The sequence below is a fragment of the Dreissena polymorpha genome, chromosome 12 (genome assembly GCF_020536995.1).
Source record: "Dreissena polymorpha isolate Duluth1 chromosome 12, UMN_Dpol_1.0, whole genome shotgun sequence".
NCBI classification, from domain to species: domain Eukaryota; kingdom Metazoa; phylum Mollusca; class Bivalvia; order Myida; family Dreissenidae; genus Dreissena; species Dreissena polymorpha.
In genome coordinates, this window is record NC_068366.1 from 64,700,790 (window position 1) to 64,718,228 (window position 17,439).

Here is a 17,439-nt window from a genome sequence, read left to right on the forward strand (position 1 = left end):
ATATGTAGGTTTTTAACTTATATTGCACCAGTGTTTAGATTGTTTTGAAAACAATTGTATGATCATGTTTAAGTTGCATTTGACCAGTCATAAGCAGTATATGTGGAATACACTAGCAACAGGACCAGAGAGATCATTTTGTTTTCAGATGATGTTTATGTAATGTGTGTTTCATCCTAATATTTAACCAGTATGCCATGTAATACATATATTTCCTAATAAAATTGTAAAAAAGGTTATTCATTACTTAGATTATGTAGACACGCTATATCATCATGGATGGCTTCATCCACAGTCCTTACAATATAAAGAAGTGAAACTCCAGCTGCTGGAGCAGTATTGAATTTTCATTAAAAACAATTAGTTGGTCCTTTATTTAAGGCAAGTGACCGATTGCCCAAACAGTACAAAACAGCACAATACAGCACAATACAAACCAACATAAACACAAAATATGAATAAAGCTGGGGTCACCGCCTTGGAACGGTCAATGCAAAGCATTGGGGGTTTAAACCTGGTTATAGAGTGCTCAACCTCACACACAGCAACAACATAATTGAGCCATGGTCTGGGAAAATGGGTCTTAAGCATGTGTGTCAAGTGTTAATCAGGACAAATCAGCATTGAAATTTTACCTAAATGGAATTTTTCGATATAAAAAGTCTCTGGCGGAAAGTTTGTCCCTGATAAGCCTGTGCTGACGGTACAGGCTAATCTGAGAAAAAATTTTGAGCACATGAATTGAGTCCAATTTTCCCAGAGCCAGACTGAAACCTTAAAGCAATGCACTGTTAAGAAATATATCCAATGAAGAACAACAATATTGGTTTGCAATTTATTGAAAGTCTCATAATTGTTCAAATAAAAAAGATTTATTCATTATTTACAACAAGATGCAATCATCTTTGCAAAACAACAATACAATTGGCATTTCATGTAAACTTTAAAAGGCTATACACACTATATGGTAAATTAAACTGGTATTTATTATAAACAATACCATACTAAAGAAGCACATACAGTTCTCATTATTCTATTCATAGCAATTCATATTGAATTCAACAACAACTACAATAAACAACATTCCCATTTGCTTGCATCTTTTAAAAGGTACAAGTATTCTAAATGCTATTTCATAACATGGAAACAAAATGAAGACTTTTGAAGAGGCACTGTCATATAAAGCTCTTTCTTAAAATGCACGTTTTTCAGTCATCAAGATAGAAAATTAGAGTACCTCTTCGACTCCTTCAAAATATATGTGTACATACAAAATAAACACAAACTCATACTGATGTAACAACCGGTGACACGCAGTTTGATGTCTGGTTATCTGCACCCTTTGTACAGTGTGAACATTACATAAAAATATTTTATCTAAGACATTTCTGGCTGAACAAAAGCTTTTTATAATTAAAAAAAATATTTCACCAGGTAAATATAAACAATTATATTTTAAGTTATATCTAACAAAAGGGTGTTTTTTACAAAATCATTACCTCAAGTGTAAAAAATCTTGTATTATCTATAAAAAAAACATTTTAAAATCATTTTTCAAATTTCTTGAATCATTAACAATAGTTTTCTAATAAACGTTCATTCATGTATTGGCATGATTTTTAGTATATACATTTAGGAAATAATAATAGTACATAATGATGTTATTTATCATGTCTTTTGCTTGTTCTAATCGAGCAATAATTTAAAAGCAGACGAGAAGTCTTTTCCACCAAACCCGTGATTAGTCATGATGTGGTAAATCTGATGATAAAGAGACCCATATGGTGTCGGTCACTTCACTGCCATCACTGCGTTTTGAGCAAGACCCAGATACTACAATGTTGAACATTAATGTTTATGAGCCTCGTCGTGCGAATGGATCTTAGAATCTAACTTCAACAGATGCGACCAGAAAAACTGGAGACCAGCCTGTGCATCTGCCTACCTGTCTGCCATAAAGTCACGTAAAGTTTCGTGGTCTCATAAGGGGACATTATGACTCCTTATCAGAGTGTACGGATGGTAGAGGCATATCGGCAGCACCGCGCTGATATGTCCTAAGACCCATTTTTGCATGAGCTTCTGGAGTAAATTTCTCCTTTAGACATTTTTGTGATCAAAATCTCAAAGATAAAAAGCTGGTATATATTGTTTATAACTTGTTTAAAATGGTACTATTTTAATAAGGGAAAATAAACCAAAAACAATACAAGAAAATTCAAAATCAGATGCACTAATAGTAGAGGAATCGTTCGTAATATTTAAGGGCTAATCTATAGATGCATTTTAACATTATTGTTTTCACAAGAATAGCTGGATGCGGATGTTCTGATATTGCAGTGGTATATTGAATGCTTTCTTATGTGATCCTCACTCAATGCCGCATTGTCATGACAAAACCTCATAAACGAACACACATACAAGATATGCACTCACCTTGGTCATAAAGGGTGTCCTGAATCCACCATTGGAGTAATTGCTGGATGGAGCCCCCTAAACGACACCAGGGCCTTGGTTTAACATTTTAGAAGATTAGCATCGCCCTGAACGCATGTTTAGAACCTTAGCAAGCTACATTGGACACAGCCGGACCTGCAATAACACAGCAGACATACGGATTTTGGATGGCATTCACACTTACGCAAGAACATGACTAATTTACTCATCTCTCCAAAGTCTTTTAGTCATGTTAAAGGGACAAAGAAACAATACTTGACTGATTAACTTACTTTATGCACTTAAATTTAAAAGTGTGGCATATGACATCACTGTTATGCCCCAGGATCGAATGATTGTGGGTATATTGTTTTTGGTCTGTCTTTCTGTCTGTCTGTCATTGTGTGTGCCTGTCCAAAAACTTAACCTTGGCCATAACTTTCCTTCAAGGTCAAATATATGGCTTCAAAGCGGCGCAATAGGGGGCATTGTGTTTCACAAACACAGCTCTTGTTTCAGTCTAAAATAACAAATGAACTGACTATACTCCACACAATAGGAATTATAAGCTTAAGGTATGCTTCTTGACAGGTTGAATACTTATTTACAATCAGGAATTTGCCATCAATCATTTTATTTCACATAATAAGCCAGCGAATGTAATAATTGTGACAAACTTATACTAATCAATCATTGTTCTGAAACCTGGATACCTAACCAGTAGGACCTTGTTAGATATCCAGGTGCAGACTGTGGTACATAGCTGCCTTTAATGCTTGAAAAAGGGGTTGGCAGTAAGCAGAGTTTAAAGATGTTGTACTGCCTATCACGGAATTTGAACCAAAAACTTTCGTATCCCAAGGCAGAGAGATTTTCGTGGACCATCGTTCTCCCCAAATACTTGATCTAGTTGTAAAGTGATAGGGATCTTCCTCCATCACCAATGAGAGGATCGCAATATAACTGAACTACACGAAAAGATGTTACTAATAAACATTATACAGCTACAATTCTATAATTGTAATGTGTATGGAGATTTTATGTTATTTTGTCATGATCCCTGAATTGCAAACCACTACAAGGCTAGGACAGTGTTTCTCGCCCAGGAACATTCCATAATAACCACAATTACATATGCATATGCAATACAAAAGATGGTAAATCAAAAACATACCATTTTATGCAAACAAAGTGAAGTGATAAATACATTAGCCTCATTCTGAGAAAACACAGCTTAAAGCATGTGTGTAATGTCTTCACAGATTAGCCTGTGCAGTCTGCACAGGCTTTTTATGATGACACTTTCCGCTTTTATGGTATTTTCGTGTAAAGGAAGTCTTTTCTTACTAAAATTCATTAGGTGGAAAGTGTCGTTCCTGATTAGCCTCATGAATCTGGGACAACACCTTACTCATTTGAGTCTGTTTTCCCATAACAATATAAATGTGTGGTCATAACAAAGTGATATATTACTGCATGGTCACATTTTGAATATTGCATTGATAGTTTTACTTTTTTACTATTAACTCTGGCAAATATTATTAATTAATATAAATTGGTGTGAACTCAAAAACAAAAGTATTAAAGAGAAAAGATAAAGGATATCATTTTTTAAATAGTATGTGTCCAATTGTGAAATAAATTCTCCAAATTTATACTATCACTCTCTAGTCTGCCACCTGGATACCTAACCAGTAGACCTACTTGTGTCTGATGTTGATTGATGCATTGTTGTTCAGTGATGTTACACTCCACCACCAATCTAAAAGTCTAAGAACTTGTATGAAACCCAGAGGGTAGCCCAATTATCTGTGCTTGGCAAAGAGCACGATAAAGAAACAGGACAGTTCATAGATATTTCATAGAAAGAGCTAGGGTATCGCACTCTGATATCCATTTGTGACTCTAATCTTTATATGTCATTTTATGTTGATCTTAATAAATATCTCTGTTACACACTGGTGGCTGTCTGTAATAATTGAAAAAGCTGTTACTGTTAGCGGTAATTAGAGATAAATGGGCCGCCCCCGCTCTTCACAGGACTCGAACCAATAACTTTCGTATCCCAAGGCTATATCCCTGGACCACCATCCTACCCAAGTAATTGATTTAGTTGGTTAAGCTTGGGGCCTTCCTCTAGCACTAATGAGCCGGACATTGCAATAAAGACGAGTTAACGCGTGACGTCACGCGCACCTGCAAAGTTTAGACTCCGCCCACTGGTTGGCAAAAAGAGGTTGAATTCATATTAGCGCATATAGAGAAGGTTGACATAATCATCGTTTTTATTGATAATCATGCACCATATCACATACACTTTTACTAATTGTCTTTGAATAAAACATAAGCAGTCAAGCAAATGCATTTTTGGAACGATTATATTGTTGTTATTTTTTTTTAATAGCAACGAACTCAGGAGTGGAACACAATATACAAGCTCGGTACGTGGTTACCACAAAAATCTCTACATGGCTCATCTTCGCGACCATTTTTTAATAAAAAATTCTCAAATAAAACCTTCTTTCAGAAAAAAATTAAACTTAATGAACAAACACAAACAATGATGAAAACGAACAACACATAGATCAATTTTATGTACGCAACATAAAGTAACTGATTTTAACCTGTATACGTATATTAAAACTTGTTTAACATTAAATAAGTTCTCTTGATACATGTAATGATTTTTATTAAATTGTTCACACCAATTTTGACACTCTTTGTTTCAGCATTTTAACCCGATGTTTAATTGCACATTTGTTCATCACTAACCGATTATCTCGTTATGATCGGATACGTACTGTCCAGACAATTACAAAGAAAAAAAGGTGCCATAAACCCAGGGACCTATACTTGCCTAGGGTCCCTGCATAAACCACATTTGACAGACAAGTCTGATCATTAAACAAAATTTATGATACCTCCATGTCATATCTTGGCATATTGAGCAGTCATTTCAGCCAAGTATTAAATCCAAAATACGAAACAGTTTCTTAAATAAAATATGTTAACATACATTGTATATGAAAAAATGAAGACATTTGTCCGAAATGGATTAACAGGAACTTGTATATAGATATATATCTATTATTAGCCAGTTTAATCATAATAATAAAGTGTTTAATAATTTAAAATTTTAAATATTGTACACTTTTACTGCTTCACAATTAAGATTCGTGGGAGGGATAAAATTCATTAAAACTTTGATTTGGTTTTTCTTCATTCAATGTGGTACAATATGGTCAAACTATATATCATTTTAAATGTAAAGACGGATAGAATAACATAAACACATTTTTGACATTCAATATTGTTTTGCTTTATTCATATTTTTGTTTAAAACCAATACATTTGTACACTATATAATTTACAAAATCTCAATCTAAAGTTAGGAAGGATATGCACTACCGTAAGTTGAATAAATACAAAGCTATATACATATACAAGGTCAAGTTAGCAACATTTCACAGAAAATTATTGTCAAAAAACAACAAATGAGTTATTATTCAACTGCATTTTTTGGATAATTTTCCTAAACAAAATTCTAAAAATAACTAAACTGAACTACTTTTTAAAAATCCAGGTATGGTGGATAATAAGAGTCACCATTCTATTTCAAGGGCTTAACAATTTTGCTATAACCAAATGGAAAATTTTAAACCATCTCAAATTGAAAGAAATTGCAAACGACATAAAAAAATTGTAAACAAATATAAAGAAATAGGTTTGGCTGGGTAGAAATCATTGTGATAAAAGGAGATTTTGCTCATCAATAACAAGATTTTTTTAGTTTTGTGCAGACGACTCTAGAAATCATAGTTTTACATAGAAATACACAGCTAGGTATCATAGTTTTTTTCTTTCTTCCTTCCTGAACAACTACTGTCCTTGTACCGTTTTGAATAGTGTGTTCCTTTTGGCAAACCGAATCTTTTTATACATCTGTATATCGATTCCTTCTACCCATTTTGAAAGCGTGGCACTCGCTGTGCTCCGTAGAAAAAACGTGCATTACAAATCGGTCGAAATCACGTGAAGTAGTAAGAAAACCTGGTATGTGTATACACATACCTGAGAAAACACATCATTATTTTGACAGTTGGTCGCGACTTGTAAAACAACTGTTAACATTAATCAGGAAGAGATCGCGCTTAATAACAGAAATGATCACACAGAGATATAATCACTTACCCCATTTCAAATATTTTCCAGCTGAACATTTTCCCCCACACGTCTTTTTTTAGTGTATATGTATTGTTTTTCTGGAGCCGAAGTACATCTCACATATTATCCATCCGACTTCCGTTGTTTTCACTTTCGTTATTAAAAACTTCGTTTAAAAGAACTATTTTTTACATTTAGGTTGTTGAAGCGAATTATTATTATATATTATCAATACAAAAGTATACCGTGATGAATTGAACGGAGTTTCGTATCGATCTTTCTGTAAGTCTGTAAGCGTACTATTTTATGCGCAATAATACAAGTACATGTGATTCGACAACAATTGTAAACATTGGTGAAATGCTTCTTACAAAGTTATTTTTTTGGAGTGTTTATGAGGTCTGATCATGCATTTTGCACACATCAACGGAAAGATTACAATCTAATGCATTTGTCATCGTCAACCGTTTGAAATGTCAATTCAGCGATGAGTGAGTTTTTATCATGTTTCTTTCAATTATATTAATCTAAAATCGGCTGCCCCCATCGTCATGAAATGACATGTGTTCGAGTTTTGATATTTCTAGATATGTTAAAAAAAATACTATTTAAGCGTAACTTGCCCTCATAATGTCGATATTATTAACTAGTTATATAATTTTCCGCCGAAATACGTTGAATAAACATCATTCAGATTTTTGAAAATAATGTCTATTTTTGTGTTAAAATCGCTTTGTATTTTGATTGATTTTGTCGATGGTATGAGATTTTGCTGCACAAAATTGGTAGCAGTTTGAAGGAAAACCACTGTTTTTAAGCAAATATGTAAACATTTTCAATGTGGCACTCTTCGTTTAGTCAAATTTGAGTTCAATGCTAGGGGTCCCACATTTTTCAAACTGAAGCCTCTACATGAACCTGAATGTATTTAGTGGGTACCGCCAAATGCAAACTCCGCGATTACGTAAAGATTGTGCGTTACTGAAGTATACAAAACACCATCATGAAAACAAGCAATCACATTAGCGTTAAACATACTTGTGTGAAATAAATTAAATATATAGATATATTGTATCTTAAAAATGCTAAATTGTATCATTCCGTATCACTAGTAAAGTTTATTTCAATATACATGCAAAGACTGCATAATTTGCCGGTTTTTTTCAATTGTATGCTTAAGTTTATTAATATTGTTGTCAATGTAAACGAAACGAACATTCATTCAATGAAAAAGAAAATAACCACAGCATCTAAAAATTGTAATATATTCCGCTTTTTAGGGCTTTAATTGTTTAATAATTGATAAAATGCACCTCTGAGTCTTTCGATCGCTGATGAAAAAAATAACAATATCCATACCACTTATAATAAATATCAAATTAATATTGTTTGATTATTTTTATATCAGAAAGTATTTAGTCTTCCGACCACGTTTACTCTGATGCTAATAACTAATTCGTATTTTTTACAAACAGGAACTTATATTTATGAATATACATTAATTGATAACAAATATGATATATTTGCCCTATTATTTGAGATTGTTTATGTTTATTTCGGATTTTTTGTATCGATTTATTGACTAAACAAAAGCCCTTTACACATTATTTACATTACTGTTACCGGTGCTTTTGCAAACCAGTCAGTGCGCATGCGCGGAAAATCTCGAATGTTAACAATAACAATAACTCGTCTATAAATGAACTACTATTGACGCGATGTAAAATTCAAACCTAATCAAATCCCATGCGATTCTTGTTACAACAGAGACACGTAAAGCTTTTAAGTTCCTTTTATAGCGAAAATAAATCACAAAAAATAGAACTTACCTGGGCATCATTTTTCTCAAAGCATTGACTTTACAACATAGGTACTTGAAAAAAAAATTGGTCCTTATATATATAATAAGAGTTAAGGTATCCAACGATGATTTCACAGGTGTATTGAATAACACAATGCAACAGCATAAACGACCAAACAATGCACACATATGTCGTTGTGGTTGCCAGCAGGAAGGGTCCATCTATAACCAAATTTTTTTTTCAAGTACCTGTGCTTTACAACAGGAATAAGGTCTCGATAGTGGGAATCCAATCAAAACAATAGGCATTATGTCGACGTTTTTTACTCTATCGCCGCTTTTTACGAAGGATTCCAGAAATAGTCGATGTATCACGGCAATCGGGAATCCTCGGACAATTCCGCCATACCGGCGATCGTCTGGTGTGGCCCACTGTCCGAAGAGTTCAGATTGGTACCACGGTTGATACCGGAGATTTTTATTTTTATGTTAAGAGTGATCTCCCGGCAAAAGTAATTTTTGCTGCAATTTGCGCTGGAATTAGATTTTTCAATACTGGTTCCCCCTTCGGATCGTGAACTATTTATAATGGCGGTGTATGGAAGACTAATTCTTAACCAAAGACGCACTAGAAATCGACTTAAGAGGTAATATATTTCCACAAAGATATTAACAGCTTGTTAAATTTAGTAGCATCATAGCCAAATACACATAGTAAAACAAACAACGCTGTTAGAATAAGCATTAATACAAATTCCAAAAGTTCAACAGTTACTGCAGTTGTCAATAACACACCCGCAGTAAAGATATATATAAAGTAATTATAAAGTTTGCATAGCAAATGCCACTAGACAAAACGCTAAGACCATGTATCATAAAGCATATGACATTATTGAAAATGAGAATGTCATTTAACATCATGCATGGACGGTCCGTGTATATACCGCCTTTTCCTTTTTCATTTAACATTCGAAACAACGAAACACGAAAATCAACGCATATAAGTTCATATTCCGATTTTCTAATAACCGAAACTTAAACAAAATACGAAAACAACATTAACTTCTTTATATCGTTTTTCGTTGTACTTATTATAAAACAAAAAACGAAATTGATTTCCCTGTTCATATTGTGTTTCAATTCATATGACAAAAATAAATGTTTAAAAATTGGAACGGATTGTTGATCTCGTTTACCGATCTTGGTTTGAAAAAACGGTATATGAAAAACGAAAAACGAGTGGCGCTTGCGGGATGTGCTGCTGTCTTGGGGAGGTAACTCTTTAGTGGCTTTTTGCGCGTATTTTTCTCCCTTACATAATAATCACTTATTTCCATCAGCATGACTTCCTACGTGTTTTTTTCGTGGAGGTAAAGACACGCCCGTAAGGGACAGAGACGTGGATATTTTCAGTTTTTTTTCCATGTATTGCATTTTTCCAATTTGAAATGATCATAATCTTGACATCGAACGGTTTTCCAACGTGCCGGTATTTCATGCCGATCCAGCCGATTAGAAAGGGCTATAATTAGCCTCTTATGACACTTCTTGTTCTTTGCCCCTATGCTATGTAAATTCAGTACTTATTTTACAACAAAAAAACAAATTCGTTTTAATCCTATTATCATTGGGGAGTTCCTTGTATTTTAAAAGCTGCAATACCCCGTCCCCTGAGTCCCGTATTCCTATTTGTATTACCCGTTAGACCCGCATGACAATTTAAGGACACAATAATCGGCAGCGGCTGCTAAAATATCCCTATGTTCTACTTTTAACGTCACCTTGCATTATAGAATAAATAAAAAAAATGTTTTAATCTTATGGAACGGTAAAGTGCAAGGTGTCTAATATATAATTTCCAATTCGTTCAACAAATACATGTTGCATTTAACAACTGCATTGTGATATGTCTAGTGATTTTAGCTCTAAAACAAGAGTTATAACCAGACACCTTATATGAAACCACTTTGCACTTAAAGAAAATGAAATTAACTTAAATATAATTAATAAATTTGCCAATTTAATAACTTATTAAACAACATATTTAATGTTCCTGAAAGAGCGCCCAAGATATAGTTAATGCTAACAAGATATATACATTCCAATGATATTATATCGCACTTAATTTAGTTTTCCCTTTAAACGTTACGTTACTTAAAGAAGGCGAATATCATGCGTCACGCCTATAGAATCTTCTTGCACTCGTTGAAATGTTCCGTTTAAGACCTTGGTTGTCTCCTAAAATGAAACTCGAATGCCATTATAGAAAAGTGTTTACATTTGTAACAATACGTGTATGATTTGCTGAGTCAATGATATATATGAGGAGCGCGCCATCAAGCGTTCGCTTGCATGATCTGTTAAAGTACATTTACTAGTCGAAAAGTGTATTATTTTATTCGTTTTATACACATCCAGTTCATTTTAACAGTCCTTCAAAATCTGTACACCAAACAAAAACGTTATTAAAAATAAATAAATAAATTTGTAACAACGTCATAGTTGTAACTTATAAAATAACATCCATTGACATAATGTACTATACTTAGCGTTGATTTTTCTGTTATTTGAATTATGTGTTCTCGCAAAGAGTTTCAAATAATTTTATAATTGTTATAAGCAAATTTTCTTTATTCTATAAAGGGAGCACCAAATATAATCATGCTGATAAAATTTAAAAAGAACTCAGTGCGTGAACCGATAGCTTTATAACAACATAAATTAATACATTCAGGGCCAGTGTCGCAGCCTACATTTGCAACTTGTTGCAAATCACTGGTTGGATGCAAGAACTGCATGGACACCTGGTACGAAAGCCCACCGCCAGCCAGTTACCCGAAGTGTATGAGCCAGGACGGCACACGACGTGCCATGACAGGGCTTTATGAGGCCGTGCATGCTCTTAGGAATAATTCACCATACTAATTGAATGTACATGTGTATATGTTTAGCAATAATGTGGATTTTTTATTTCATTTCTTAAACAGATATGAATACAGTGTAGTAAATAATTCGATTTTTGTTTATTACTTGAAGAGAAAGGCTACGCCGAACAAAGATATTTTATTGTGCAATGATTATTGTAATGCATGTTATACATTAAATCAAATCCAATGACTTGAAACAAAAGCAGGCATGTATATTGGTACATAACTTTACTGTTGATCTATTCATTATTCAATTAGACTAGCCAAAAAGAGCTGTGCCAAGACTCGTCTATTCTTCCTCTATAATACATGTAATAGTGAACATTTTATTATTCAAAATAATAGTTTCAAAGGGAGGGAACTGAGCACTAAGATTAATCATGAGTTATCATCCAAATAAAAGCTGCGCAGCGCCCCTCGTTTTCCGTTTTTCGTGTATCGTTTCATCCAATCAAGAACTATAAATGAGAGCAGGCGCTTTGTTTCAATTTTCAAATATTGATTATTTTAAATTTAAATTGAAACGAAATAGGAATAGAAATACACGTTTCGTGTTTTGTTTTGTAATTAGTAAAACGAAAAACGATATAAATAAGTCGATTTGTTCTTTGATTTTTGTATTTGTTTCGGTTAAAGGAAAATCGGAGTGGAGGCAGATTTTCCTTGAAAACCTTAAAGCGTCATCTGATCCCAATCATCCTACTCTTCTTGTAGAAGACCAAAGATGTGAACGTTGGAACTCAGAGAGGAGAGTAATGCTCACAGCTTCAGAATGTTATACTGTAGCTAATTTTCAGTCTGAAATCGCTGTTGGAAATTTTCTGTACAGAAAGCTTTGGAGCACTGAAAAAGTAACTTCAGCAGCCCTCAGCTACGGTATACAGAATGAAGCAAAGGCACTAAAAAGTTACAGGGAATCAACTAATGGTGAACGTTTGCAAGCAATTGAGACAGGCCTTTGGGTAAATGGGAAGAATCCTGAATTAGCTTGCAGCCCAGATGGGTTAAATTTAGGACTCGATGAAGCAAATGGGACATATGGTATATTGGAAATTAAATGCCCAAAAATGTTAGAGGACAAGAAAATATCTGATTTTGAGACTTTGCTCAGTACAACTCAGTTGAAAACTTTTTGTTTAGAAGTTTGTGACGGTGAGATAAAATTGAAGCAAAAACATCCCTACTTCTTTCAAATACAAATGCAAATGGGTGTAACAGGATTAAACTTTTGTGATTTTGTTGTTTGGTCCAGCAAAGAGACATTTTTTAAAAGAATCAGATTTGATGAAGCTTTCTGGATTGATTTGAGAGACAAATTATTAAACTTTCATCACTCCTATATCTGTCCAGAGTTATTTGAAATCACCTCGTGAGCTAAGTTGCCTAAAAATTAATTAAGGATTTAAAGTTTCAATAAATGGACTATAAACAGTCTTGGGTACAGGGCCGGTAGCATATTCGAAAAATGTATCATATAGTAAATATGTGCTACAGTGCTACGATGTTTATTGAAACAGTCCCTTGTTCTTGTATCATGCGTAGGAGTTGTCAGTTATTTGTGATGACAAGTCAGTTCTGGTGCAGTATAAATTGCTCAATTTAATTACTACAATAACTATCAAAATAGTAATGACAGCAACAAGTAGTTATTTTCAATTTTATTAAAATTTAGGTGCCACACAAAATTATAATGCAAGATTTTTTCTGCTATTGTAACAATTTCGAAAACATTTTTTAGCACATAACTTATTTCATGTTTTACAAAACTACATATTCAGTAGAATGCATACAAATCATCTTACTAGATACATGTATCACTATGCAAAGATGAATTAATTTCAAACTTGATGTTTAATTGTAAATACATACGAGACGCGTTCTGAGAAAACGGGGCTTAATGTATGTGCGTACAGTGTCATCCCAGATTAGCCTGTGCAGTCCGCACAGGCTAATCGGGCACGACACTTTCCGCTTTTATGGTATTTTCGTTTAAAGGAAGTATCTTCTGAGCAAAAATCCAATTAGGCCGGAAAGTGTCGTCCCTGATTAGCCTGTGCGGACTGCACAGGCTAATCTGGGACCACACTTTACGCAAATGCATTATGCCCAGTTTTCTCAAAACACGACTCATATGTAAATTACATTGTGAATGAATAAAATTCACATAAATACACATGTAATTCTCTAGATTCCTGGATAATGTTTCATTGCTACATTTTTTGTTATTCTATTTGACGTAGTTCATGTATTTATACTTGATTCACATATATCTAATTTGAGATTATGTGGAGAGGTTGAAAAATAAATTAGACAGGAATAATTACTTACATCACACATACATCTACATGCATTTATTGCTTACAATTTTATAAAATTGTAATAAATTTGAGATAAATTATTGCTAGAAAATAGCCTTACAAAATATATGTTGAACAACTTTGTTGAGTGATATTATTTTGTATCCTTTTGCCTATATGAAATAAATTGAACAGGATATGAATGTAAATTGACTTCTTTTTCTTTAATCACAAGTCCATTTACCTAATCTTTATTTAACAAGAGGTTCCTGAAAATTCACTACACAAGCTATAACAAAAACTAGCTGGGAAAAAACTGGCTGCAAAGACTGTGGAATAATTCTCTGAAGAATTTTGAATTTTTTAATTCTTTCAATGGAACGCTCTACATGAATTCTATGTTTTGCAATATCTTTAGTTAATGCCTCTTCCTGTGGGATTAACTGATGCCTAGATCCAAGAAACGGAGGTCGAATCATTTTAACCTTACGTTCATTTAACATATCATCTATGAGAAACCCACGATCTGCCATTATAACATCACCTGGATCAAGAAATTCTAAAAAGCCTGATTCTTTAACAATCTCTTTGTCACTGATACTGCCTTCAAAGGCATCACTAACATACAGAATACCTCCATTTGGGGCTACAGCAACAAGAAATTTATACGAAGTATAGCCCTTTAATATAAGAAGAGTACTGATTGCCCTGGGCTTGAAAATTTCCAGGTGATTGCACATGAACTTCAGTACAGTCTATAATGCAGCAAATATTCTTATATTTTTTAAAACTTTTCGGCAAATGTTTTCTAACTTTCCTCCTGGAAGCAAACATTGACTTTTTTAACATTGAAAACTGTTTATAAAGCAACTGAATCCAAGTTATTATTATTGACGATACTTGTCGTGTGTTTGTATTAAACCTGTATGCCAAATCTTGATTCAGCAGTCCAAGCCGCAAACGAACAAGAAGCATAAACAACTGGTTCTGAGGTGAAATAAGTCGCTTACGCCCTGGTCTACGGCTAGGGGTCTTGTCTGGGTTTGTCACACTAGAATTCCAAAATTTAATTTTTTGTGTACAGTCTCCCAAGAAATTCCATAGGCATACAAACTGAATATAAGTCAAACCAGTGTAGAATTTGAATGCTTTATCATCAGTTTTGAAGGTGTCCACACAGAAAGTTTCAGTGATAGGATTTGATTGTGCATTTTTCATTTCAGATGATTGCTTTTTCTTTGGCTTTTTAATCTCGAACTTATCTTCAGAGGAGATTGCTTTTTCTTTGGCTTTTTAATCTCGAACTTATCTTCAGAGGAGAGTTTGATACTGTTTTCCAAAATTCTGTTTTGAATTTTCAACCTGACAACATCGGTTGTAGTTGGTGTTTCTGTCTGGCACTCTCTCTCTCTTGTACATGGGGTTTGCAGTTTATTCAAATGCTTGTAAATGATGGCAACGTAGGGTTATTTGAGGTGCTCTCTTGTGGTAGTTGTGTTTCTAATGAATCTGGAGTTGAACTTGTACCAGCCTTTGGTAACATAAGCATTGTTTGGGCGGCTTCATTCTTTTCAATGCTCTGTTGTTTAGCTGACTTGTAGGGCAGTCTTTCTGCAGGTTTCTTTCTCTTTCTGATGATCTGTTGAAAAAAAAATCAATCAATTAGGCCCTAATAAATTAATAAAAATTGGCATTATCTTCACTCACAAACTGCATTATGCTAAAACCATGCAGTTACGTCTATTTTAGGGTATAGCCTATTATTCAAGTTCCTAGTATAGTATTATATAATATAATCATCCAATATTACGAACTTAACCTACAAAAATACTTGTTTACACATATATGTAAGTATTGAAATTCATACACGTCTAACTCCAACACAACAATTAATCATGCATACAGTAGTGGCATTTGTCCGCCATTACACAATTTATTTATATATTTCTAGACAATTTTTACCTCTTGTTGTGCCGGTGCCCGTAATTGGGAACCAGCGACAAATCGGTATAGTGCATGCTGGGTAGCACGAGATAATACGGTCTCTTGTGCACGGGACGTTGATGTGAGTAGATGGGTTTATGTGCCTATGTCCCAATGTGAGTATTGTGTGAGGAATTGTGAGCCTGTATATTGTATATGGTATTGTATTGTATATGTGTGTCTGTAACTCTGAGCCTGTAACTGTGAACCTGTGCGTGTAACCCTGAGTACGATAGTAGTTCCAGGGGGTTAAGCCTGTGCATGTTAGCCAGTGTCTAGCTGTGAGCCTGTTAGTATTGTATTATATTGTATTTAATGTGTGTTCAACACGTATTTACCTGGAAGGCCATTCCCAGAAGATATAAGTGAGTCTGTGACTGTGTATGTGAGTCTGTGAGTTGCCTGTGATTGTGTCAATGACACGTTTTTCCCTGGAAGTGTATTCCCAGAAGTATATGTGTATGTAAGCCGGTGACTGTGTGTTTAAGTACGTATTTGCCTGGAGGTGTATTCCCAGAAGTACATGTATAAGTTCCATTCTGTGACGTGCAACCGACGAGACGAGCCGAGCCGACGGCGACGAGTTCCCTCGAAGACGACGAGGACGTTTGGTGCCATCCTGACGAGCATTCCAGTCGATGCCAACGTGAGTATTGTATTTAGTGCCGTTGAAAGTTATAATTGTTGTTGTTGTAAACGAACCCCAAAGAGCTAACCGTGAAAACACTACGCTCTATTCCACATTTAACGGGATCTGGAGTTTCTTCTGTCGGACCCTTTCCACCAACGAAATATAGTGAACAAATGTATGTATCTTTATTAACATTTGCGATGGTAAAGTATTTACGTCCACAGTTTTGCACCCAACGCATGCACTTTTCACGATCAACGTTTTGCTTTGGAAATCCGTTACCGAAACCAATAAAGAAAATTTCATCGTTATTCAATGTTCTTGAATCACTTTTGCAATCTCCGTAACAGCAATGTTTAGTTGTAACCATGTTTTTTCCCGATATTTATCTCAAAAACAGATTTAAAGGTGCCTTTTCACAGATTTTGGCATTTTTTAACTTATTCATTAAATGCTTTATATAGATAAATGTAAACATTGGTTCGTAAAAGCTCCAGTAAAAAATCAAGAATAAAATTACAAAAAGGAAAAGAACATTGCCCGGACCAGGTTTCGAACCAGTGACCCCTGGAGTCCTGCCAGAGTCCTGAAGTAAAAACGCTTTAGCCTACTGAGCTATTCCGCCGAGTACACATACTTGACGTATTTTATACCTTATATAAGCAATCTTCGTAGTTTCACAAAATTTAACGACAAAAACAGAACTCTCCAAATTATTCAATCGTTTCGCGTTGCAACGCTTTATAATTTTTAGGTTTTAAAATCGTCAAAAGATGCATATAATGGCTATATTAGACCATGGTAAATGTTCAGTATTACTGTTTCCTCACAAATATCATAACTAAAACGAAAATTTGCGAATCTGAAACAACTTTTTTCAATTTTGTCAATTTACCAAAGCGTGAAAAGATCCCTTTAACCTTGCTCACTCAGTGTAGCTGCAACATGTACATTACACAGAGCGATTCCGAAATGTTTGTCCGAAACGAGTGACGTCATGACTTACTGCTGAGAGTTCCAGTTAAAAATAGAAACGCCCTGGATATCGTACACGCGCTATATGAACTAATATGCGTTTATTTTCGTGTTTCGTGTTGTCGAATGCAAAACGAAAAACGAAAAGACGGTATATACACGGACCATGGACTGGCGGATATTCCCTTCCATATGCTCTATTCACAGATTGAACACCTACAAGAA

The 17,439-nt window shown here is 34.3% G+C and overlaps 1 long non-coding RNA gene across 1 annotated transcript; it reads right to left on the bottom strand.

The window, feature by feature from the left end:
- Positions 1 to 12,974: 12,974 nt before the first annotated feature.
- On the bottom strand, positions 12,975 to 16,639 carry LOC127852956 (uncharacterized). Its single transcript, XR_008036373.1, has 2 exons — positions 15,588 to 16,639; positions 12,975 to 15,264 (listed from the first exon to the last, which is right to left on the bottom strand). It is a non-coding gene; the product is annotated as an uncharacterized LOC127852956 (long non-coding RNA).
- Between the last annotated feature and the right edge of the window lie 800 nt (positions 16,640 to 17,439).